This window comes from Lissotriton vulgaris, chromosome 5, assembly GCF_964263255.1.
Source record: "Lissotriton vulgaris chromosome 5, aLisVul1.2, whole genome shotgun sequence".
NCBI classification, from domain to species: domain Eukaryota; kingdom Metazoa; phylum Chordata; class Amphibia; order Caudata; family Salamandridae; genus Lissotriton; species Lissotriton vulgaris.
Window position 1 is genome coordinate 707240747 of NC_141693.1, and position 26568 is coordinate 707267314.

At 46.7% G+C, this 26568-nt stretch overlaps 1 protein-coding gene across 1 annotated transcript in view; it reads right to left on the reverse strand.

The window, feature by feature from the left end:
• The window catches only part of LOC147711417 (polycystin-2-like protein 1), a 3079390-nt gene that overhangs the window by 2551187 nt on the left and 501635 nt on the right, over positions 1–26568 (reverse strand).

Sequence of the window (26568 nt, forward strand, 5' to 3'; positions counted from 1 at the left end):
TGCTTGAAGTATGCAGCTACAACAATGTTAAAACTGTACTTCATGATTCGTGTGTTATCCCTTATCTACAAGGACACGAGCCTAGTTTTTTTTGCTTTCAACTTACCAACGCTCATTGAAATGAATAGGTGTTACGAATAAATACACATTAAATTATATCTGGTTTTAGCTTGGCCCATTGTGTAAGTTTTACCATTTTAGATAACATTGACAGGAGTTTAAATCTGAATGAGAATGGGGAACGGGAAGTCAAGGAATTTTAAAATCTAGCCAAGTGCATTAATTAAAACTTAGATTTTATAGACCAATGCAACACAGGCATTTGGCGTCAAAGCAGTGTGACACAGGAGAGCCGGACCTCTGACTACAAATTTCCTGCACTGGCTGTAGTGGATTAGAAGGAAGAAAGGAACAACATTTTCACATTGAAAAGTAAAGCCATCTCAAACTCTACGGAGGAGTTTCCTGGTCAGAAACATGCTTTGGATTTTTTTTGTGTAAACCCTTATGAATGAGTTCAGGACTTTGAGTTTGCATTGTTCGTAAACAGAAAGCCAGTGGGGCGTTTTCAGAATGTGTCTCCTATAGTCCCATCCTCCTGACTGGATGATGAGTAGAGTGACCAAGTCCTTGTTTGGCTTCCAGTCTTTATAGAAGAGGAGGAACCAGTACGCACTATGAAAAAAAAAAACAAGAGAGAGAAAGGTCGCAAAAGTATTGTTTAGAGGCCCGCAGATGTTGCTATTGAATGCCCTGGTTACTTACAGGTAATCTTCATTATGCCGAATATAGTGTTCCTTGTCACAGTAATTTACGCATTAGCTTTAGCCATCCACAGAAACTTCAAAGTAAAAGTCAGCATACTAGCCTTCCATCTCTCCAATATGGCACCCTCCTACATCCACCAATCATATAAAAGGAGAAACCAACCCCCAGAACAACCTGCAACCAAAGTCACAGAAATACATGAAGCCCAACACACCAGGACAGGGAGGGATGGGTAACTATACAGTGGTGAGGAAGACTAGGACTCCAAATAATGTAGTAACCACAGCATTACCTCCTCAGCTGTCTTCCCCGCCACAGTAATAATGCATGAGCAGATACCAAAGCAAGCATTGGCTTCATGAATAGCAAAAGAATGCCAACACCAACAAGAGATTGCAACACCCTGTGTAATAAACACCACAAAGAAGTATACAAACAGGAACAGCTAGGCACAACAGCACTCAGCATTGGATGTTCAGCAAAAGAAAACAGAGGTACCACCCCCAACGTCCAGCCCATAAAGCCATGATGAGTAGACTAAGAGGCATGTTAATAAGTGAAAAAGAGCTCTTCTCTAAAGATATTCAGAGAGAAGCACTATGTGTTTTTAAAATACCCCTCACACACTATGAATCCCATAGTGTCATGCTTCATCATAGGTGTCTTCCTGTATGAAAAGACTATGTGTGTGGTAAATTTGGTGAGAGTGATAGGGAAAGTGAGGATGCTAAAAAGTTAAAAATTTCCTGGCTAGTAGAAAAAAATACACTTTATTCAGTTCTCTAGCTGGAAACCTTAAAATGGGGAAAGAAATAAGGGGGGGATATTCTTACTCCCTACTTGGTCGTCATGTTTTGATCGCCGTACCCACTGCGTTTCTCATCAGGACCTTAATACGATCCCTACTACACTCTACATGATTGAGGTGGATATATATTATGCCTAATATCGCACGGAAACTGACCGCAAAAATAGGCTGGCCAGTGCTGACCGCAAAACTGTGCTGGCAAGTATTTAGTAACTGTAAATGTACCACCCATTAATGTTTCAATATCGTTAAAATACTAAATCAGGCAAGGGGGAAAGATCATCACACCATGCTTATATGTCACTTTATTCTATCAGGCCACTGTTCATAAACCCATCCCCTTAATTTGTATTCATTCTTTATTTTCCCATCCGCATTCACATTTCATCTGCAACAATTGTAAAACAGTCTAGCATGTGAGCTCATTCTTTAAGCTTTTCACTGCTGGTTCTCAGGCTCAGGCACTCTCATCCTTGTACTCTTTCCGACCCTTGTGTCATCCTTCCAGGTTGATTTTCTGTGCCCATGCTCAAATGTCACATGGCTCAGCTCACTCCAGTCATACACGAGAGGCCCAAATGCGCACTAGTGATAAAGTCAGAAAGACAGATGTTACCGTAAAAAATAAATGGTTTTATTGTATACCACCCATCTCTACTCTATCCCAATTTATTTATGAATTCTTTTCCCTTGTTAGCATTAGTAAAATCCCTCGATTTAATTTCAAGCAAGCAGATGCAAAGCACACGAGTCTTCATGACTCCATATTAGTACCTTCTGCTCACAAGCAAAAATTTCCTTCCAAGCGACAGCTCATCATACTGCGTAGATGCAGTTGACGCATGCACAATAAAGATTTCCCTTTTAAAGCCATTTTAGAAATTTGTTCGAGTTATTCACATTAGTAAAGACATATGTAAGCTTCACTAACCCGTGTGTTGATGTGGTGCACATTAGTTACACAAAACATTATTTAATACTTGTAGTGGGTTAAAGGAGCAGATTGCCTCTGAGCAAATCTCTTTTCTATGAGTCCTTGCTCCATCAATCCCCTCCCTGATGGCATTTTTGAGCCATCTCAAAATTACCCATCCCAATCAGATGCAACTTTAGCACATTTCAGTTTCTTTTTCTTCATTTTCGTTCTTAATTCCATCTTTGTTTTCTAAATCTTTCATCCTTTTAATATAGATTTCCTTTCATTTCCTCTAGCTGAATCTCCTCATACTTTCTTTTCTTTCCTTTTCCATTCACTTCATACCTTCCCTTTCCTTTGTTCCTGCAACATTTGCACCAAATCGGGGGGCGCTAGCGAGCCCGAAGCAAGATGGGCGTACCTTAGTGCAGCTCTGCTGGTCGGGGCAATAATCCTTCATTTATCTTGTGTCTACCCTGCCATTTATTACTGCTAGTGTCTGTGAGAAGTTGGCCTGATATATGATGTCTCCAATTCTGGGGGCACCTTGTATCAGTCCAAACAATCCCTTATGGTGTCTGGTTGTAAGTCAACCTTATAGACAAGCTATCCTAAGGGTAGCATAGACCAAGCAGCCTTAAAGGCTTAACTCAAGAGGTCGTGTTAAGCAAGCTGTTTTACCAATCACAATCCTGTAATATCAAAAGAAAGGACACCACACAAGTTATATATTATAAAAATATATGTATTTATTACTAGAATAATCCTCTATACTCTTTATGAGTCTAGAAGCACAAGCGTTTAAACAAAAGCACAGTTAAACATATAAAAGTTGCACAATTATGGATGAGGCCCAGGGGCCACTCAAACCATATACTAAAATAGTGGTATAAGAAGCACTAATCGAACAGTGGTCAGGCCTAGGGCCTGGGGAATCGCTGGGAGCAGTCGGGACTAGCAATGCTGAAGTCGGGAAAAGCCCGCGGGATTCGGGTGCAGCGCTTAAAGCACACGCATGCACCAATGCAATGTCAAAGGTGCGTAAAAGTTATAAAGTTACTGTTAAAGGAGACTTCCACTTAACCTAGAAGGACAAAACTTTAGACATATACACTAGAAATGTGTACCAGTGCAGGAACACTGGCGTTGCTGAGTTACCTCACCCACAGGAAGCGGGTGCACAGGTGCAAAGTAGTGTCGGGTTTCGTCACGCAGGTTGATGGTGCTTGGAGCTGAAGATGCTGCAGGCGTCGAGACGAGAAGAGTTCCGGTGGATCCAAGGGTGGATCTGAAGTGGTGAAGACCTGAAAGCAGAGGGGACAATGTTCAAAGTCACTAGCCAGTGACTACTGTGGAACCAGGATGGAACCAGGTGATGTCGGGTGCAAACAGGCGATGTGGTGAAGATAGTCTCTGCAGCCACGTGGACACGAAGAGGTCGAGGACGTCCAGGCGTTGGTCACGAGTTGTCCCACGCAGGTTGATGGTGCCTGAGGATGAAGATGCTGCAGGCGTCGTGAAGAGAAGTGTCCGGTGTGATCCAAGGGTGGATCGAAGATATAGATGATCTGAAAGCAGAGGGGACAGAGTCTGGGTCACTCAGCAGTGACCAGGGTGGAACCAGGAAGGAACCAGGCAATGTCGGGCGCAATCAGGTCCATGTTGTGAAGCTTGTCTCCGCTGCCACATGGACTCTGGGGCACCGAGGATGTCCAGGAGTGGATCACGAGCTGTCCCACGCAGGCTCTCGCTGTCGGCGGTGTCGGCTTCTGGATTGGAGCAAACAACCCTTGGCAAACGCAACCCACACAGGATTCGAAGATCGCTTCCCACTCGAACCAGGAGGGTCAGAGTGGGTGCTCCATTCGAGGGGAGCGAGGGCAAGTCTGGAGCAACCAGACTCACGAGTGAAATTCAAAGGTTTGTCGTTACTGGGGCCACAAGCCAATGGGCAAGCGACTGGACCAACGCGTTGAGCCAAAAGATGCAGAAGGGCCCCACGCAGCACTCGGTGAGTGTAGAGGGGTGAGCTTTGGTGCAAGAGAGGCTCAGGGCTGGGGCTTCTCAAACCCCAATGCACAGCTTCGAGGGTGCCTTGGGAGCTGCACGGTCAGCGCCTCGTGGTCTTTCCAAGATGGCGGGCCCCACGTTTCAGGTCGCCTCCACGGGTCTCAGCTCTGCAGGGACTGTGGATCGGGCTGTTAAAAGGCAGGCACGCTGGGTCTTGTCAAACTCTGTCGCTTGAGTTCCGGCAGGAACTGCAACAAAGCAAACGTCGAGGTGCTGGATGGTGCCTGTTTGCACAGGGTGGTCACTCCTTGACCACAAGGGAGATCCTTCAATCTTCTACGTCGAGTATGATGTCGAAGGGTCCAGAGTTTCATTTCATAAGTTTCAGTCAGGATAATCTGAGTGCGTTGGCACTGCTCCCACTTTTATTCCAATCTAGGGGGCTGGATTACCAGCTAGGTCCCTCCTATAGGTGGGACCCAGGAAGGGGGTGGTTACACCGCTTTCCCTTTGTCCAGGGTCATGCTGGAACTGGGGCTGGTGTGCCCCAGAACCGGTTTGACTGGATTATGCAAGGGGAAGCCTTGTGCGCCCCAGGCACGGTCTAGTTTCTTTCAGCCCTCCCTGCCCCAATTCACTATCTCCTGTATGGGGTGGTGTAGCACCTCCCCGCGACAGGAAACCCTTTGTCCAGGCCTCCTCTGCCAAGTTTCGGTCAGCAGCAGGAGGTCAGACTTGTGTCGGTGGCAGCAGCATCCATTTTGTGATGCTGAGGCTCTGGTTAGGATTAACCTCGTTTTAGTAAAGTAACATGTCTTCTCCCTCTAGAAGGGTGGAATGCTATCCCCGTCAGCAGGACTGTCGAGGGGATAGTATTCCAAATCGTATGACACCTTACACGACATGTTTTTATAAAGCCAAACCAAAGTGAGCACATAACCGCGATGGATTATAATGCGCTTAAGAGTATATGGTATGGCATTTTCCCGGAGCAGCTTAGGGAATTGGTCCCGACAGCTGCAGACAGGCTCAGCTCATGCTAGAGCACCATCTCACATAAAACCACACACTCTGCCTCCAGGATTGATAAGGCCTGCCATAGGAGTGACTCATAGGTTTATATGTGTCCAGATATAGGTTTAGATATAGGGATACTATATCTAAGCAAGGGGTGATTACACCACCTTGCCCCAGCTGAGTGATCAGCCAGTTGTGTCAATTTAAGGACCAGCCAGGGGTGGCAAAAGATATGCCGCAGCCCCTGGTAGGCCTTGGATGCACCTATGCCCTTGGCACCTATAGTGCACTGTATAGGGGCTGACAAGGTGTCCAGTACCAAATCGGTTATGCACCTAGGGTGCATGGAGTCCATTGTACAGAGAGAGCAGATAGCCTGGGGCCCTGATTAGCGGGGAACCAGGCCAACTAAGTCGAAAACCAGCTAAACACAAGGCAAAAAATCTGGGGTAACCATAGTCAGGTATCCACCTTCCTACACCCCCCAAACGAAATGAGATAAGTCTATCCTTGACCAGGTAAGCCTATATTGCCTGAGTGGCCTTATAAGGAAGTACCTGCACTAGCATGGTTACCCCCTGTCTCATTGTCCACTACGCAATCCCTCACCCTTGGGGTATTAGAGGGTCTCCACCATAGGGAATCACTACCTTGGGTGTGTTTTTGCAAAGTAAAAGGCTGGTGTTGATATGGAGTACTGAAGTGAGGCTCCACTAATTTAGGGCTCAGCTTCCTCCAATTATCTTCCACCATGTGTGCCTTTCTTTCTTCAACTGAGTTGCACTGTGCTCTCAGGGTCAACCTCTGGCTACCTAAAGCTGGAGGCTGGGTCCTTTTTGTTGGCTTACTGGAGGGACAGTTCAGGGTTGGGCCCTTTGGGTCCCAGGTTTGGCTGTGCTCAACAGAATCCATCTGTGGGAGGTCCCTAACTAATTTTAAGGGGGATCCCTCAGGTGTTTTTAAAGTTTTCACCTGGCTAGGGCTGCTAGCTTTGGTGCCCCTAATCTGCTGATGGGGGTGCTTTATTTGACAGGGGGCCCTTTGGGGTTCACTGTCCTTCTTGTCCTCTGTAGCCCTGAGCTGAGTAAGGCAAGGTAGAGAGGGGCAGGTTACCTGCTCCAGACTGGGTCCCACCTGAGAAGGGTCCACCTCCATCAGGGGCTCTGTCAGGCTAGGCCTAACAACCTCTGGGATAGTTCCTTCATCAGGGGTATGATCAGTTCCCTGAGGAGGCTGATCCTGTCCTAATGTCTGGTGGGAGGGGGGTTTCTCTTCCTCCTCAATGCTCGCTCTCTGTTTGTGTGCAGTGATCCATCATTTCAGGCTTTACAACATATGAATCAGTTTGAGTTTGGGCTGTGGCCATCACATCCCCTCCAACCTTGTCAGGAGGAGACTCAATTTGGGTATGGGCTGTTATCATAACAGCTCTGCTAACTTTTTCAGGAAGGGCTTCTGCTAAAGATGGGGCTGAGCTTTGTACAGCCCTACCAACCTTTTCAGGAAGGACATCTTGGATTGGGGCTGTGGCCAACACAGCCCCACTAACCTTTCCATGGGCATTTACCATTCTAGAATGGATTTCCTGTTCAACCTCAGCCCAGGCTGAGATTTCCAAATCATTTTCTAGTAGACAGTCCACAGGCAAGTTTGGTGACACTGGCACTCTCTTTGGGCCAATGATACCTCCCCAGCTGAGACGCACTACTGCCATGGGATGATTGGTTTCTATCCCATCAATATTGATCACCTGGTATGTGGCACCAGGTATGAGTTGCCTTGAGGGGACTAGACATTCAGCCACCATGGTGATGCTAGCCCCTGTGTCTCTAAATGCCTCAACTTTTAGACCATTGATGAGAGGCTCCTGTCTGTACTTGCTCAACGTGTTTGGGCAAGCAGTGAAGTTGGCAAACCCCATGCCATTATCACAAACAAGAGTAGCTAAGTTAGGGGACCTGGTTAGGCCAGAATCCACCTGTGTTCCAAAAGTAAACCCAGCCAAATTCTTGGGGGTGCTCCCACCACCTGGGGGACCACTGCTAACAGTGACAGGAGGTGTTGGAGCTTTACTTGGAGGTATATTTTCCTCATTACTATTCTTTGGACAACATCTGTCTGTTTTCCAATGGCCAACCTGTTTACAGGCATGGCACTAAGGCTTTTTCTGAGTAGAGGAAGTGTTTCGGGACCCACCCCCATCCTTGGAGTTTTGGGGCCCTGGGGAAGTCTTCTCTTTAGATTTGTCCCCACCCTTATCTTGATGTTTGGTAGACTCCTTCCTCTGGTCATTGCCCTGATTCTTAGGCCTAATCCTGGTTCTGAACCATTTGTCTGCCCTCTTACCTAATTCTTGTGGAGAGGTCAGATCTGAGTCCACCAGGTACTGGTGTAAAAGCTGGTTCTGACAATTACTTAGGAACTGCTCCCTCATAATCAAATTATACAATCCTGTAAAGTCATGTACTTTGCTGCCATGTAGCCAACCCTCCAGAGCCTTAGTAGCACAATCTACAAAATCAGTCCAGTCCTGTGTCTGTGTCTTCTGGGTATCTCTGAACTTTAACCTGTATTGTTCAGTGGTTAGGCCAAACCCATCTATTAGAGCACTCTTCAGGACAGTGTAATTTTTTGCATCCTCAGGTCTAACTGTGAGGAGCTTATCTCTCCCTTTCTCAGAAAAGGAGCACCATAAGATTGCTGCCCACTGTTCTTGGGGAACCTGCTGTACCATGCAGGCTCTCTCGAGAGCAGTCATCCATTTGTGGATGTCATCCCCTTCCTTGTAGGCGGGCACAATCTTTGTCAGGTTTCTAGTATCATAGGACCTGTCTTTCTCTCTAGGAATTATGTTGCTGCCACCAGTGGAATCTAATCCACTCAATTTTTGTTTCCTTGGTAAAGCAAGTTTAGCTTGGGCCAAGGCTACCTCTTCCCTCTCTATCTGGAGTTGGACAGCCCTCATTCTGGCCTTATGCTCTCTTCTCTGGGGGGAAGTCATTCCCCTTTGAGATTCTGTTGAGGCACTAGAAATGTGAGAATCCCTTGAGGGAGATCTCAACCTTCTATTGCCTGGAACAATTCTAGTATGTACTCTGGGGAGGTGCTGGCCCTCTCCATTTCCAAGAAGGTCCAAGTTGGCTTGGCTAAGCCTCACCACTTGTACCTGGATATCCCCTTGATCATGATCTGACTCATTACTATCTGATTCTGGGTCAACCTCATTTTCTGGGGTGCTATTCTCATTCTCTGGGGGATTCACTCCATCTCCTGACCCTAAGGGAGCTACTCTATCTTTCTCACGGTCATCCTTCTCCGGGATGGCTATCAGGTTGGGAATGGTAGGGTTGTGACCCTTTTCAGCCCCCTTGAAGTGCACAAGGCACTCAAGTCTCTGTGGCTGAGGTTGTCATAGCTGGAATGTGCCTTGGTAAGTTCAACCATCACAGGCTGAGAGCCTGAAGCTCCCTCTGTGCCAGCCATGACTGCTAGTGAGGTGTAAGTGGTGCACTTACCTACACTAAGTGTTTTCCTACTGTGCCTTGCTAGTGAGTTGTAGGCAGGGTGTGCTAAGCCCTTTGATCTACAACTACTAAGTTCAGTAGAACTTAAATATGCTAAGCTTTGTTTATATGTACCTAAGGTACTTGATGTGATCTTTCAATTTGATAAAAAGATTGCAATGGTAAAACAACAGCAAGCTCAAATCCGCACCACTGCACACCAATGTGAGAAGTTGGCCTGATATATGATGTCTCCAATTCTGGGGGCACCTTGTATCAGTCCAAACAATCCCTTATGGTGTCTGGTTGTAAGTCAACCTTATAGACAAGCTATCCTAAGGGTAGCATAGACCAAGCAGCCTTAAAGGCTTAACTCAAGAGGTCGTGTTAAGCAAGCTGTTTTACCAATCACAATCCTGTAATATCAAATGAAAGGACACCACACAAGTTATATATTATAAAAATATATGTATTTATTACTAGAATAATCCTCTATACTCTTTATGGGTCTAGAAGCACAAGCGTTTAAACAAAAGCACAGTTAAACATATAAAAGTTGCACAATTATGGATGAGGCCCAGGGGCCACTCAAACCATATACTAAAATAGTAGTATAAGAAGCACTAATCGAACAGTGGTCTGGCCTAGGGCCTGGGGAATCGCTGGGAGCAGTCGGGACTAGCAATGCTGAAGTCAGGAAAAGCCAGCGGGATTCGGGTGCAACGCTTAAAGCACACACATGTACCAATGCAATGTCAATGGTGCGTAAAAGTTATAAAGTTACTGTTAAAGGAGACTTCCACTTAACCTAGAAGGACGAAACTTTAGACATATACACTAGAGATGTGTACCAGTGCAGGAACACCGGCGTTGCTGAGTTACCTCACCCACAGGAAGCGGGTGCACAGGTGCAAAGTAGTGTCGGGTTTCGTCACGCAGGTTGATGGTGCCTGAGGATGAAGATGCTGCAGGCGTTGTGAAGAGAAGTGTCCGGTGTGATCCAAGGGTGGATCGAAGATATAGATGATCTGAAAGCAGAGGGGACAGAGTCTGGGTCACTCAGCAGTGACCAGGGTGGAACCAGGAAGGAACCAGGCAATGTCGGGCGCAATCAGGTCGATGTTGTGAGGCTTGTCTCCGCTGCCACGTGGACTCTGGGGCACCGAGGATGTCCAGGAGTGGATCACGAGCTGTGCCACGCAGGTTCTCACTTTCGGCGGTGTCGGCTTCCGGATTGGAGCAAACAACCCTTGGCAAGCGCAACCCACGCCGGATTCAAAGATCGCTTCTCACTCGGACCATGAGGATCAGAGCGAGTGCTCCTTTTTAGGGGAGTAAGGGCAAGTCTGGAGCAACCGGACTCACAAGTCAAATTCAAAGGTTCGCTGGTACTGGGGCCACAAGCCAACGGGCAAGCGACCGGACCAACGTGTTGAGCCAAAAGATGCAGATGGGCCCCACGCAGCACTCGGTGAGTGTAGAGGGGTGAGCTTCGGTGCAAGAGAGGCTCAGGGCTGGGGCTTCTCAAACCCCAATGCACAGCTTCGAGGGGTCCTCGGGAGCTGCACGGTCAGCGCCTTGTGGACTATCCAAGATGGCGTGCCCCACGCTTCAGGTCACCTCCACGGGTCTCAGCTCTGCAGGGACTGTGGATCGGGCTGTTAGAAGGCAGGCACGCAGGGTCTTGTCGAACTCTGTCGCTCGAGTTCCAGCGCAAACTGCAACAAAGCAAATGTCGAGGTGCTGGATGGTGCCTGTTTGCACAGGGTGGTCACTCCTTGACCACAAGGGAGATTCTTCAGTCTTCTACGTCGAGTAGGATGTCGAAAGGTCCAGAGTTTCATTTCATAGGTTTCAGTCAGGATAATCTGAGTGAGTTGGCACTGCTCCCATTCTTATACCAATCTAGGGGGCTGGATTACCTGCTAGGTCCCTCCTATGGGTGGGACCCAGGAAGAGGGTGGTTACACCCCTTTCTCTTTGTCCAGGGTCATGCTGGGACTGGGGCTGGTGTGCCCCAGAACCGGTTTGACCGGATTATGCAAGGGGAAGCCTTGTGCGCCCCAGGCACTGTCTAGTTTCTTTCAGCCCTCCCTGCCCCAATACACTATCTCCTGTCTGGGGTAGTGTAGCACCTCCCCGCGACAGGAAACCCTTTGTCCAGGCCTCCTCTGCCAAGTTTTGGTCAGCAGCAGGAGGTCAGACTTGTGTCAGTGGCAGCAGCATCCATTTTGTGATGCTGAGGCTCTGGTTAGGATTAACCGCGTTTTAGTAAACTAACATGTCTTCTCCCTCTAGAAGGGTGGAATGCTATCCCTGTCGCCAGGACTGTCGAGGGGATAGTATTCCAAATCGTATGACACCTTACACAACATGTTTTTATAAAGCCAAACCAAAGTTAGCACATAACCGCAATGGATTATAATGCACTTAAGAGTATATGGTATGGCATTATCCCGGAGCAGTTTAGGGAATTGGTCCCGACAGCTGCAGACAGGCTCAGCTCATGCTAGAGCACCATCTCACATAAAACCATGCACTCTGCCTCCAGGATTGATAAGGCCTGCCATAGGAGTGACTCATAGGTTTATATGTGTCCAGATATAGGTTCAGATATAGGGATACTATATCTAAGCAAGGGGTGATTACACCACCTTGCCCCAGCTGAGTGATCAGCCAGTTGTGTCAATTTAAGGACCAGCCAGGGGTGGCAAAAGATATGCTGCAGCCCCTGGTAGGCCTTGGATGCACCTATGCCCTTGGCACCTATAGTGCACTGTATAGGGGCTGACAAGGTGTCCAGTACTAAATCGGTTATGCACCTAGGGTGCATGGAGTCCAGTTTACAGAGAGAGCAGATAGCCTGGGGCCCTGATTAGCAGGGAACCAGGCCAACTAAGTCGAAAACCAGCTAAAAACAAGGCAAAAAATCTGGGGTAACCATAATCAGGTATCCACCTTCCTACAGTGTCCGTACTGGAATCTGCAGACACTGGGCGACGGTTTGATGTATTTCTAACTTTAAAAGAAGGCAATATTGGTGAGACAGGCCCCTGGTCGGCTGTGGCCTGCGTGCCATGCTGTCAGCGATCGGTGGGCTGGCAGAGAAGCACGGCTGGAGCCGAGGCTGAGACTCGCTGCCGGAGTGTGAGGTGGTGCTACCGGAGGGCAGTGGTGCATAGGAGGCTGCTCGATGAGGTGGCGGCTGCTGGCTGATGGTGTACAGCAGGGCATACAAAGACTGGTGGTGGTTGAGGAGAAACGGACTATACCTCGCCGGGCTGACCATTGGTGTATCGGAGTTGCGGGGGGCTGCGAAGCAGCCTGAGGAGAGTTTGTGTGGTTGGCATGGGCCGCGCGATTAATCTGTGACCACTGAAGTAATCAAGAGAGCTCATTGCTGTCTTGTGCGTGGTTACCTCTGGCCGCATCTGTGTCCTGTGTTAGATTGGGACTTTTCAAGCCTGTCCCCTGGAGGGTGATCCGCCTCCATTTTGCGGTCGCGTCTGCTGACTGGGCCGGATCACGCTGCCGGTGCGTGAGGAGCAGCTGCCTGTGGAGGAGTGGGGGTCACTAGCGGCTCATCGTGATAGAGGCTGGCGGCTGGCGTCGCGGAGTGACGGCTAAGGGGCTCAGCGGTGGAAAAGGTGGAGAGGAGGTAGGCCACGAGGCGGACTGTGAGACGGTTGCGGCGGCAGTTGCGGTTTGCGCAATTGTGTGCAAGCACTGCGGAGAGCAAGAGTGGGCAATGCAAGACTGTGGGGCAGCCTAATTGGAGCCGGATCCTGTCTTTCATGAGGGGCTGTTACTGATTCTGCTTGGCGTCCCTGCAATGAACTGCCATCATTTTGTGCCTGCTGCTACCAGGACATAGTTGGTGAATCTCCTTTGCCTCTGGTGGTGGTGCAAAGCTTTGCACCACTGCTGCCGCTTGGATATGGCTGCTGCACGTTGTTGGAGCTTCCTGGGGGTTGCTGAGAGTGCGGGGGGCCATTAGTTCCTGCACTAAACTAACTGTCCGAGGTGAGTCCTGTGGTGGGTACATGCGGTGGCGAGATTTGAGGTGGCAGCGGCTGTACGCATACATTGCAATATTGCAATATTGTGTGGCGATCTGCCCAGGGCTGGACTGAAGTGTGGTGCTTGGGCCCTCTTTGCTTGATCCCCGCACTGGGATCCACCGCCATTTTCTGGTTGCTGAGGCTGGGGCCTCCCTGCCGATATCCTTTTGCTGCGAACTGCTGTAGATGAGGCATACTGTAAGTGGACACCGGGCAGCAGTGCTATTTGGGCTTGATTGTGTGATTCGGGGCAGCTAGGTGTTGTTGGTGTGTGGTTCCATGGGTAAGACGGACCTGCCGCTGCAATCTAAGCTGTCATTTGAGTCAAAGCAACAGAAAAAGTCCACCACCCCTGCGGTGTCGGACACTGAACAGGTAATGGAGGCTGGCAGCTGTAGTAAATTGGAGGGCATGATGTTGGCCATGCAACAAAGTCTGCATACAATAGATGGAAAAATAGACAATCTGAATCTCCGCATGGACACTATGGTCTCAAAGCTGGATAAGCATGGCACTCGCTTAACGGAAGCTGAACAACATATAACCACTGTGGAGGACAGGGTTGAGATGGTCGCTACCTCCTGTGCGCCAATGGGCAAGCTGCTGGCGGTAATACAGTACAAGAACGAGGACTTGGTGGCCAGGTCGCGCCGGAACAATTTGCGCATCATGGGAGTGGCGGAGGCAACCAATGTGGGGAAATTGGAGCTGTATGTGGAAGAAATGCTCAAGTCTATGCTTGGAAGCGGAGCATTATTTCTCGCTTATGGTGGTAGAGAGGGTGCATCAATCTTTGGCGCCGCGACCTGTCCCTGGAGCTCCTCCCAGGCCAATCATCGCCCGGCTCCTTAATTATCGAGACATAGACACAGCTCTTTGATTGGCACGAGAAATGGGCAAGACCACATATCAAGGGATGGAGATTGCGTCATATCAGGATTTCACTACCGCCGTGCAGCAAGCCAGGAGGGAATTTCAACCGGTTAAGAAGGGACTGCAAGCACTACAAATTCAATATGCAATGCTCTATTCAGCGAAATTGCGGATCCAACATGGTAGCAAGCCGAAGATCTTCACCACACCTAAGGATGCTTTACAGTTTTTCAAACAGCTGGAACGTAAGGAGAAGGCCAAAGATACAGGGGACGAGACGGATGCCGAAGACTGATGTGTTTACAGGGTGCATTGCTGTATACCTTGAGCTTTGACATAATATGACCTGAGATTGATGTAATGTGTGTGCTAACATTTTTCTTTCCTCCAGCACGGCGTATGCAACGTAGGGTTGTATGCTTATTGCACAAGAGTACGCTAGATGCGTCCTACCAGGGCTCATTGTTGGATATGTTACTACCTCAGATTGACTGTTACCTAGTAGTCTTTTGTTGGTCAGACTCATTGGGAGGTGGTGTTGGACTGCGAACGTGGGCATTTACAATCTGACCAGCCATCACTTTTTACAGGAGGGGTGCCATAGTCTTGGTTATTGATTATTGTACTAAATATGTTTTGTGAGGGTGGCCTCTTCTAAATGGTCTGTGATGTGCATATGCATAACTATGATTTTGGATGGTTGGGGGTATGTCACTGGAGAGAAGCCCCGGCCTCCCCTCATTCTCTTGAGGGGATCAATGGGCCACTGGTGTCCTCCATGAGGGAACATCCCAAGATGTTTTGTGATGAGGGAGGGTTCGGTGAGTACCTTGGGAACTCACGGCAGGTGGGATTGATTTGGGTTCTGAGTTTCTGGTTGCATGGTTTGTGTTGTCTTGGCGTGAATGAGAGTGGGGGGGGAACAGGGGTTATAGAGATGTCCTTGGCATGGTTATGGTGCTGGGGTGGGAGGGTGGGGTTTGTTGCAGGGGTGTTTTTAAGTGCAGCTGTGCCAATTGGGTTGTTAATGTACTGTCTCATACATCTGGTGGTGCACAATATGATTCTTTACACTATGTGCTGATTCAGTATTGCATATAATGGAGGGGGCAGGGACAATTACTTGGATAATATGGCATGTCAGGGGGTTAAATAACCCAAAGAAAACTAGACAGGTACTGGCGTATTTGGACCGTCATAATGTTCAAGTTGCGTTTCTTCAGGAGACTCATCTCGGTCGGCATGCTGCCTCAGCGGTGGCGAAAAAGGTGGGCTGGTGCACGTTTTGCCTCTTCATATTCATCGTATGCAAGGGGAGCGATGGTACAAGTTAAAAAAACATTCACTTTGAAAGTTGTTATGAAGAGATTGATGATGAGGGCAGGTATATCATTGTGCAGGGGAGGTTATGTGGTACTCTTATTACTATGATGAATGTTTATGGCCCAAATATAGATGACCCGGAGTTCTTTCAAATGCTGTGGAACAAAGTTTACAAGTTACCACCATCCGCCATAATCTCTGGCGGGGATTTTAGTGTGGTGCTCAATCAAGGGTTGGATCTGTGTGCGAGAATGTCTGTGGCTGTTAAAAAGACTGTGCAGGTGGTACATGATGGTATGAGTGACCTGGGACTTCTTGATGTTTGGCGGTTGCGACATCCTGGGGAAAGGGAGAGAACATGCTATACATATGCACATAACGCATGGTCCCATTTGGATTATTGGCTTGTGACGCACGATGTCAATACATGGGTGTCAAAGGTGGCGCATTTACCCCGAACTCTGTCAGACCATGCCCCTGTGCTGCTTGTTATGCAGTTACCCCCTTAAGCTTTGGCCCCGTTCTGCTCGAAACTGCAGCCATCGGCTTTGCTAGATCCGGTGTTTCAGGAAGGCGTACGGGAAGCAGTTGAAAATTATTTTAATGATAACATTGGATCGGTACAGAGTATGGGCACTCTGTGGGAGGCCTTTAAAGTAACTATCCGGGGAGCATGTATAGGCCTGCAGGCGGGTGTGCTTAAATCTTTGCGGGGATCCATGAAACGAATAGAGCAAGACTGGGTGAGGCTGGAGTGACAGTATGAGGAGGCGCATGATAGTGAGACCTTGGCCGATATACGGTCGCGGGTAACTGAGTATAATGAGTTGGCAGATCAGGAAGTGAGGCATTTGTCGAGGCGTTGCAAAGCTAGATATTAATGCGAGGGTGGTAGACTGGGGCGGATGTTAGCTGACAGAATTCTGGAACCTTGGGCACGGTACTGCATGGTATAGGGGATTACGGAGGGGGATACTATTCATTCGGACTTGGCTGGTATCCTTGCATAATTTGCAAACATTGCACAGATATGTATGGGGGTAGGTGGACGGCTAGTGAGGAGGACATTGCACAATATTTGGAGGACATGGCTTTGGTTTGGTTGTCTAAAGGGCAACAAGATTTCCTGATGCATCCGCTAACTGCCAATGAAATTAAAGATGCCATTTCGTCCTTGCCCAATGGGAAAGCAGCGGGCACTGATAGGCTCCCGCCCAAATTCTATAAGGAGTATGTTGATGTGATACTGCCCCATTTAACGGCCATGTATGACGAGGCCTTTGCCCGACTCGCTTCTAGAAGATTTAATTGTTACATTGCTAAAACCGGGCAAACCACCGGACTGGTGTGAGTCGTACAGGCCACTCTCACTCATGAATACTGATGTAAAAATATTAGCGAAGGTTCTGGCGACCCGGCTGCGCCTTTTGCTAACAGGTATGGTGCTTCCAGATCAGTCTGGGTTTATTCCCACTCACTCCACAGCACATAATTTGAGGGCACTGTTTGCGGTTATGCATCTTTTGAACCCCGGACTACCGGCGGCTGTGGTTCTTCTGGATGCCGCTAAGGCCTTTGATTCCCGTTGCCTGGACATATGTGTTCGCCGTGATGCATCGAATGGGGGTGCCTTTCTTTTTCACTAGTTGGATAAAGTTACTGTATACTGAGCCGGTAGCCAGGGTGTGTATAAATGGGCACACATCAGAGTTGTTTCCGATTAGGCGGGGTACTAGGCAAGGCTGTCCGCTGTCGCCGTTGCTTTTTGCGGTCGTGCTGGAACCAATTGCCTGCATGCTGCGGCAGAGGCATGCAGGGTTTGCATTGAGATTTTACCAGCGGCAATTGGCAGTGTCAATGTATGCCGATGACATGGTTCTGTATGTGAGGGAACCGGCTCAACATCTAGAGCAGGTTATTTGGGAATATATTTGTTTTGAGTGGTACTCGGGTCTAGCCATCAATTGGAACAAGTCTATAATATTCTCTCTTACAGATTGTACTAAGCCGATTGTGTTGAATTACCCTCTGGAGTGGGTTACAGATCCTGTAAAGTATCTTGGGGTCTGGATTCACAGGGACCCTCAGCTTATTATTAGGACAAATGATGGCACGGCGATCTCGAAGTTAGAAGATCAGGTGGCTCGATGGATTCGCTTAACCCTCACCTTCGCTGATAGGGTTGCATTAATTAAAATAGTGGTATTGCCCAAATTTGTTTATTTATTTGTTAATGTACCTATCATTTTAACGCAGCATTTTTTCACTACATTACGCTCACTGTTGATTACTCTGGCATGGGAGGCAAGAAGTCCCGCATTTGTTGGGAAACTCTAACGAAGCCATATGCAATGGGCGGCTTTGCAGTGCCAGATATGCACTTATCTTATCCATGTGCTCAGGCACAGTTTGCTTATTACTGGCAGAATGCGCCGCCCTTCACGCCGCATGTGGCGGTTGAAGCTGGTGCTGTTCAACGCTTACCTTGAAGGCAATGCTTGTAACTCTATATTCAGTGTTTGAACGGGATGAGGTGGACACGGTTAAGCGCACGGCTCGGGCATGGCATGCGCTGGGGCAGCCGGTGAAGCAGCTTCCATTGTATGCTCTGGCTATGCCTTTGCTTCATCATGCCGCGTTGTCTGTAACGGGAAAGCAGGTGCCCTTAAGGTGTTGCAAGCTGCGGGGGTACTGACCATGGGTGATGCCTTTTTGGGTGGGACATTTATCTCCCTGCAGGATTTTTTGAAGGATGGGGCCAGTGAGGGTATGTCCACATTTATATATGCTACGCTTCGATCGGCTATGCGTAGCTTATATCCATGCTTTCCGAGGAACCCTCAGTGCTGGGGGCTTTGCAGCTCATTTATACTACGCAAACCCAGACTAAATTACTTTCACGATTGTATCACATCTCGCAACTTAATGAAGGTGTGGCACTGACTGCCTCCAGGGATAAATGGGATGGGTGTCTATCACAGTCGCTTACGGATGAGGAATGGGAGGAAAGCTGTAGAATGACTCGGAGCTTTGCGGTTACTAGGAATTTTAAGTTCATTCATTACAAGTACATTCATCAGAGGTATTATACACCTGCACAACTGTATAGATATGGTTTGAGGGACTCGCCCTGCTGTAAACAATGTGGTATGGATAGCGCACACTTTCTGCACTTAGCATGGGTATGCCCCAAAGTGTTTGCTTTCTGGGATGGAGTGGTAACGGTGTTAACTGAAATGGTGGGTGTTCCGATTGTCAGTGATATAAAGATGTGCCTTTTGGGTAATGTTTCTAAGCTTCCGCCAGGTGTACGTAAACTGGTGGCATTGTCTCTGCAATTGGCTAAATGTAGAGTTGCCTTAAACTGGGACGATAAGCCCGCACCACTGCTGAACCAATGGCTGAATGTTCTTGCTTATTGTCGTGATCAACTTCTTTGTTCTTTGTCACGCAGAAGCACTACCATGTGCATCAAGACCCCGGGATGTGTGGGCTCCGTACACTGCCTACATGCTGACCTGCTCTGTTAATGATTGAACAATATGATATGTACAATTTGCTACTGATGAACTGCCTGTATTTCCTGATTCCATGGTTTTAATCAATCTATGTATTGTTTCCCTTTGGCTACTACAGACATGTATGAGATATTGCAAAAAACAAGCTGCACTTGTTTTTTGTTTGAAAATGTATAAATATATATATATATATTTTTAAATTGCACCAAATCATTATTGTTAAAACTATTATTGTTATACCAACTAATGGAAGAATTATTTGACCTAAAATACTTTCTCCTAAATCAGAAAACCATGATCCTATTGAAGAAATGCTCTTTGTTAGTCTTTCCCATACACTGTCAACCTCCAGTGGTTTCAAGTCTTTTTGAAGTTTTGTAATATTCTTTATATACCCTCTAATTTCCTTACTTTTATCAGGAATGTATGTGCAACAATGTTGAACTTTCAACATTCTACACACTCTGCCCTCTTTTGCCAATGAAATATCAAGAGCAAGTCGGTTTTGTAAAACCATAGACCTAATTGCAACCATTTCTGTATTTATCATCAAGAAACTCCTAGCAGTATCAGTCGAGAGATGATCAACTACTGTTGACAATTTACATATTCTATGTGAATTCAAAATGACTCCCACTGAAAGTATCATTGCCCCAAATATGTCACCTACTCTTTCTGAAAAACGAGCTCTCTTTCTTCGTGTTAGTCCATTAGTGTTTTCATTGCTTCCAGTGATTCTTTTTTCATTATATATCTTCGGAAATACTATCCTAAAGTAGCAGCTTCCGTACCACCGTGCAGGCAGCTTATAATAAGCATTATTCCCACACATGTAATAAACTCCTGGAAATACTGGATCAGTTCCCCCTTTTAGTCCGCAACCTCCCAAAATCAGAAGGTTTTGTTAACATTCACTGGAACCAATAAATACGTTATTATAATCTGTCTATAACCTATGAAGGCAGGTTTTCCCTTTCTTCTCAAAGTCCAGGGACATTGCAGCATGAGCCTTGCCAGTTGCATAAATACCCTCTTTCCCAGCCCATGTAGCTACATGGGTTTTCTGTTCAGCAGCTTTCTTTTGAAAATCCTGTCTCCTCCCCTCAACTAAATTCAAAAACACTTTCTCTTCTTCACGTAATGTTCATGTTAAATTATTCTTGTGAGCCTTGACTACATCTATTGATTTCATTGTTAAGAAAAATGAACTCATAAACTGTGCATCTTGACTACTAAGTACTGGATTCATATTCTTTTAAATAGAAAGTTCTCAAACTACTACATCTAAGTTTGAATAATAGTACAGAAGTTTTCCTGTTGCATAGAACAGACTTGCTTAAACACTACATGATATACCATATGTGAAAGGTAAGTGGTGATATGTAACTCCTTCTGATACTGAAGCTGGTAATTTCATACAAACATAGCAATCACTACTCTCCATTGTATCTACATATTGAAATAACAACTTTGTGATGTGCCGCGTGGCGCTTTTTAAGTTGGGGAATTAATTCTCCTTCAATCCTGAGGGTACCAGGGGGCCAACTAGCCTACCAAATACCTCCAGTAAGCGCCACAGGGCTGCGTTGCAGAGGTGGGCTGAGCCCATGCCCCTTTTTACACCTTTCTGCAACACAGCTCTGTGGCGCTTACTGGAGGTACCTGGTGGGCTAGTTGGACCCCAGAGACCCTCAGGATTCAAGGGGACTTAGACCCCCAACTTGAAACGCGCCACGGGGCGCGCTTGCACAGTGGTGAAGGGAGGGGGCAGAGCCGGATGTGACATGTGTGCAAACAGACCCTGTGGTGCATTTTAAGTTGGGGAATTAATTCCCCTTGAACCCTGAGGGTCCCTGGGGGCCAACTAGCCCACCAGGTATCCCCAGTAAGCGTTGTAGAAAGGTGTAAATAGGGGAGTGGCCTCGGACTTCCTACCTGCAATGCAGTCCTGTGGTGCTTATTGGAAGTTCCTGTTGGGCTAGTTGGCCCCCAAGGGACCCTCAGGATTCAAGGGGACTAAATCCCCCAACTTAAAATGCACCACAAATAAAGTTGAAAAGATCACCAGGGCTTCGCAATGAGAAGTTTAAAGTGCATAAGTTGCATCGTAACTCCAGATGTAAATAATTAACACATAGCAGCATAACATATTTTTAAAACAGAGTATAATTTAAAGTGCATAGATTGTATCATAACTCCAGATGTAAACAATTGACTCTTAGCAGCGAAACATGGTTGTAAAAACAAAGGGTCAGAACACATGGGCTTAAAGTGCAATATCTAAAGTGCGGGGTGCATAGGGTAAGATTTACGTTAGAACAGCATACTCTTTCTAGTCTTTATTGCACTTAAGATATATGTAGCAGTATAAAAACAAATATCTTGTTCTTTAAGTGCAAGAAGTAGGGTCATAGCAGCATTAATGGTAGTAGTTTCCTATTTCTTAAACAAAGGTTTGAGATATACAATCCTATGCAACAGAAATAAGTCACATAAAAACAAAAAGTGCATTGTGCTCTGTTTGGTAATCCCATCACAGGGGCAGGGGGAAACAGGGTACTGTTTCATCGTAGGAAACGCAGCCAAATGGTGCACAAGACCTAGCCTCAATCTTGTTAAAACATAACGGTGGGAAGATCTTGTGACGAATGAAAGATAGGCTTGAAAATCCACCGTATCTATGTATTGATGGTAAAACTGATACGTGGGTTGTTTCCTTTTTGTTTCCCTCCTACATACTTTCTTATGGGACAAGAAAGTGCTTTTTAGCTCCTGTTTTGACATGGTTGGAGTTTCATTATGCAATCCCGAAATATATTGATCAATGATGACCCCGTAAGTTTTAGTTAAATAATTTAGCCAAGGTATCTTCATGTAATTTTCCATGCGTAAACAATCATTTATAATGGAATTAGTAAAAATAGTCTCCTCTTTTAGCTATAGTGATCTCCATAACTGGAGCGGTCTCAAGGCTATTAAATCCCTCAGATAGTTAAGACCGACCTCGCAGTGGGTATGTTCTGAGGAAGCTGAGGCCGGGAGGCATAAAAGCTTCTTTAAAAAGGAGTTCTCTTCCACCTGTATATCATGACAAGATTCGTATCCTCAAAGCTCAGCCCCATAAAGTGCCACAGATGTGCATCTCGTTTTATAAACCTCAATCATATCTTTAATACAGCGATCCCCCAGATTTGTAGCAAATTTAAAAACACTGTATATACTCTTCCTCAATTTGGCCTTAACCTGGGATGTTTCGTACTTCCATTTCCCATACTAAGAAAAGGAAATACCCAAATAACAAAAGTTATCCACATTTTGTATTTTGTTACCCTCTATAAAAAAGGGTTTCCGATATTTAGGTTTCAGGCCACAAACCATTGAAAAGGTTTTTGTTTTGTTCATCATCATCTTCCTCTTTTTACTAAAAGCTGTAAAACCATCTATTAACCTCTGAAGGCCAATCGGTGTTCTAGATAAAAGCACGGCATTGTCCGCGTAAAGCAGAACTGGCACGTCCTTGCCCCCCACTATTGGGGAGTCCGCCTGTATCTTCTTAAGTATAGCATCAACTTCATTAATAAATAAGGTAAAAAGTAATGGGGCAAGAACACAGCCTTGGCGGATGCCGTGTTTTACATTAAAATTGGGGGTACATTCACCCTTCTGATCATAGCAGACTTTGGTTGATAGGTTTTCGTACAACATGGCCAAAAAATAAATAATAGGTTTAGGGGCCCCAAGATTGAGTAAAACGGGCCATAAAACTCCATGGTCTACCAAATCAAATGCACTACTTAAATACACAAAACATAGAAAAAGCCGACCCTGTTTAACTTTAGTATATATACCAATTAAAACCTCCAAATTAATACACTGTTCCAACGTACCTAACCCTTTTCTAAAACCGTATTGCACCTGTGCCATAATATCATTATCTGCTCATTTCTACCCTTCTCCTGAGGACTCTCATTGCTGCCTTGCTGGTCGGAGTGCAAAGCCTGGGAGGGACTGCTGTTTGGCTTCTCTGACCGCCACTGCCATCACCACGCCGGGATTTGGACGGGGACTACAATCCCCAGAATCCTTCAGTGGCGCGGTTTGCCAAGTCAGAACAGAGCACCAGGAGGCGCTCAAAACCACCTGAGGCCTCCCGCAGTGCGGGACGCTCTACTCATTTCTACCCTTCTCCTGAGGACTCTAGTTGCTGCCTTGCTGTTCGCAGTGCAAAGCCTGGGAGTGACTGCTGTTTGGTTTCTCTGACCGCCACTGCCATCACCGCACCAAGATTTTGATGGGGACTCCTACCCCCAGAATCCTTCAGTGGTGCGGTTTGCCACGTCAAAACACAGCGCCAGGAGGCGCTCAAAACCACCTGAGGCCTCCCGCAGCTTGGGACGCGTGCGGGCGCTGCCCGGGCAAAGCCCGGGCCCATCCACGTCCGTCTGAGGCCAGAGGAGGCCGGGGCAGGCCACGGTATTGACATTTTGTGCTGAACTGTAATATCTCATTCCCTTCTTTTCTTTGTAAACTTGATTGTTTGTAGCTAACTGTCGGCTCTGAGGACCATTTAAATATGAGCAAAAGGAAGGTCGGGGATAGGGTGGTGGGCACTCTTGATGCTTTTTTAAATCTTTTTTGGATCTGTTTTAATGCATGAGATTCAGGCTACCGGGCGAAGGCTCTCATTGGAACCTTTACCTCCCTGGGGAATTTTCCTGCCCTGTGCCCAGATACCTCAACATTTGCCAATTAATGACTTAGAACCAGCCTGTGACATAACTCCTCTTAGTCTGTCTTATGAAGTGTCCTCATCTCCCACTACGGGTAATCCGCAAGTCCAGGCTGGTATACAAAGCCCGGTTATGGTAACAACTAGGGGGAAGAAAGCCATGGGGGGTCAAATGGCTGAACCGCCAATGAAAAAAAGGAAAGGTCGACCAATAGTCAAACACAACTCACCAGCTACCACTAAGGAACTCAATAGGGTACATGTTTTTGGGAAGTCGGATGCCACTACCTCGGTTGTTAATTCTGCCACCAATCTAGCATCAACTTCGTTAAATTCCCAACCTAAGCAGGTAACCTGTTCCAACACTCAGCCTAATGTAGAGGAACTCTGCTCACTAATATGTAAACAATTAGCAGCTCTTATCGACCCAATATCCAAGAGATTGGATTTAGTGGTTTAAAGGCTAGAAAAGATAGAACAAAGTCTATACAATAGCAACCCAAGGAATACCGACCAATCTACTACCCGCACTAATGGGACAGTCCGATGTAACACCTCAGTGGCTGTACCAAGTATGCAGCTGGGAAACTTGGTAAATGTATAAACAAGTCTTGGTATGGTACAACCTGGGACAAATCTATCTAGCCTCCCCACCTCTAGTTTATACAATGGTACCCACGCACTGGTAGTACAACCAAGTGGGGACGAAGGTAATAGAAGGGGACAGGTTGCTCAGGGAATGGAAGGGGATACTAACATGCTACCTAGTCTCCATCTACCCCCTGAAGCCACCCTTTATACGGTTGTTTTAGCCAATGTGCCCCTTCTTCCCACGGGTACCCGAGAGCACTTGTCGACACTTAAAAATAAGGCTCTCCATTTAGTGAGCAAAAAGACTGGGGTTAAACACCAACTGTTCGATGAGTTTAAAATGGTGCGTCCAATTCACTGGGTAGGTCACTCACAGAAATCGATGGTTGGTGACTGTGTGGTTCTGAGCTCCAGGTCTCCTTCCCTGGTACAATACATTCATGAGATGTCTGGTCACTACTTCCCGTTAGCCAAGGAAATTAGAATACTTCCTTTGGGGTACTTTTATAATCCACGGAACATGTCCCGATATAGATAATTGAGGGCTCATAACGGTGGCTTTAACCTGATTAACTCCCCGGTACAAACTAACAACCAGTTTGAGCCACTATCAACCCTAGAAGATAATGACTGACTGGGAGGGAGGGATAACATACCACAGTTTGCAGGCAGATGGGCTAAAAAAGTGATAGACGGGAACCAGACAAAATTTCATTAGTTACTTGCTGGGAAGTGAGAATGTACTCCCATGTGCTACACCGTTAGCTGGTGGAAGGAGTGACCGCATGGGCAATGATCCGCAGGTCACTCCTATTATTTTAGTGCCCAGCCCACAGTAGAAACACCTACCACAGGCGAGTCACCACCAGTTATTGGGAATGTTGAAGAGGGTCAGACAAGCTATAGGATCAAAGGTCCCAGCCGCTTGAAGCCATGCCTGACCCTATCTTCCTGGAATGTAGCAGGATTAGAAACAAAAATAATGTCCACAGATTGGTCACTATACATTGAGTCAACTGATGTGTGGGCGTTTCAGGAGACATGGGCAGTGGAGGGAGTTTTTCATCCAGGCTACTTAAACTTCTTTAAAGCAGCGACTAGGGGTTTGAGGGGTCGGCCAATTGGCGGGTTGACCTGCTGGATTAGACAAACTGAGAGGGTAAGGGTGGAGGAGCTGACTATTGATTGCCCAGACATAATGGCTATACGGGTTAGTTCATTAAATGGGCTACACCTAATAATATTTAACGTCTATTCGCGGGGTCAACCAGGCGGTAGAAGCTCTAACATTATAACAACTCTTGAAAGACATCTGATTTCTGAAACAAACACTAGTAGCTTCATTATAGCCGGGGATTTTAATACTTTCTTTGAACCCTTAGGTCGCGAAGATGGACGGCTGAGTGAAGAGGTGGATGCTATATGGGGCATACCACAGTTCGACCTCAAACCAATAAGGAAATGGTCTGAGGCCGCCATCCAGTTGATGGGGCTCTGTTTGGAAAGGGGCTTGGGAGCGGTTAACGGGAGGGCGCAGTCTGATAGGCAGGGAGCAAATACATTTGAGAAAGGTAGAACAGGTAGTCGTATAGACTACATTCTTGTCAATGTGAAATTATGGCCATCTGTGTTAGATATGGAGGTTCAGATGAGGCCAGAGAGCGATCACAACCCTCTGATTTTAAAAGTTAATGATAGACGTTTTTGTAGTCTTTTGCAGAGTGAAGGTGATATCATCCAAGAAACAGTATCTATTGCAAATGATCAAAGAAGGGTCCGGTGGGCAAGGGTAGCCAATAATGAGAGTAATATTAAACAGATTAGGGTTTTGGTTTCGGGTGCCTTGACGTCAGTCTCTAACAGTAAGGATCAGGAGGATTCAAATTCGATTTTATTGGGTGTACACAATGAGCTCTTTTTAGGCCTGAAAAAGTTCTTTATTAAAAATAGTCCTTGTAATAAGTCTCAACCGCCTAAGTTAAGTTCATGGTACAACAAAACCTGTAGATTGGCGTACAAAGCCCTTGTGGTAGCTATTAGGTCAAGGTCACAGGGCAATATTAAACAGTGCAGAGCCATCTATAAAGCCTCCCAGAGAAAAGCCAAGAGAGAGTGGGATAAAGATAGGTGGAAGGACCTGTTGCAGGCATGTAATGGGAGAAACATGATCCAGTTTTGGCATCTACTCAAATGGGGGAATAATCCACAGCAACAGATCCCATGTAACCACGTCGAACCCGAACAATGGGTGTCGTTTTGTGAAGCTCAGTTAAGGGCATCAATTAGCAGCAATGAGATCGATCCTCTTACCTTATCTAAAGAACCATTGAAGTTTTCTTGTAGAGAGGCGAAGTCTGTGTTAAAACTAGTTCCAAGTGGTAAGGCCCCAGAGCCAGACTGCATCCCTGCAGATCTGTTTAAACCAAATCAAGATCTATGGGTCCCTTATTT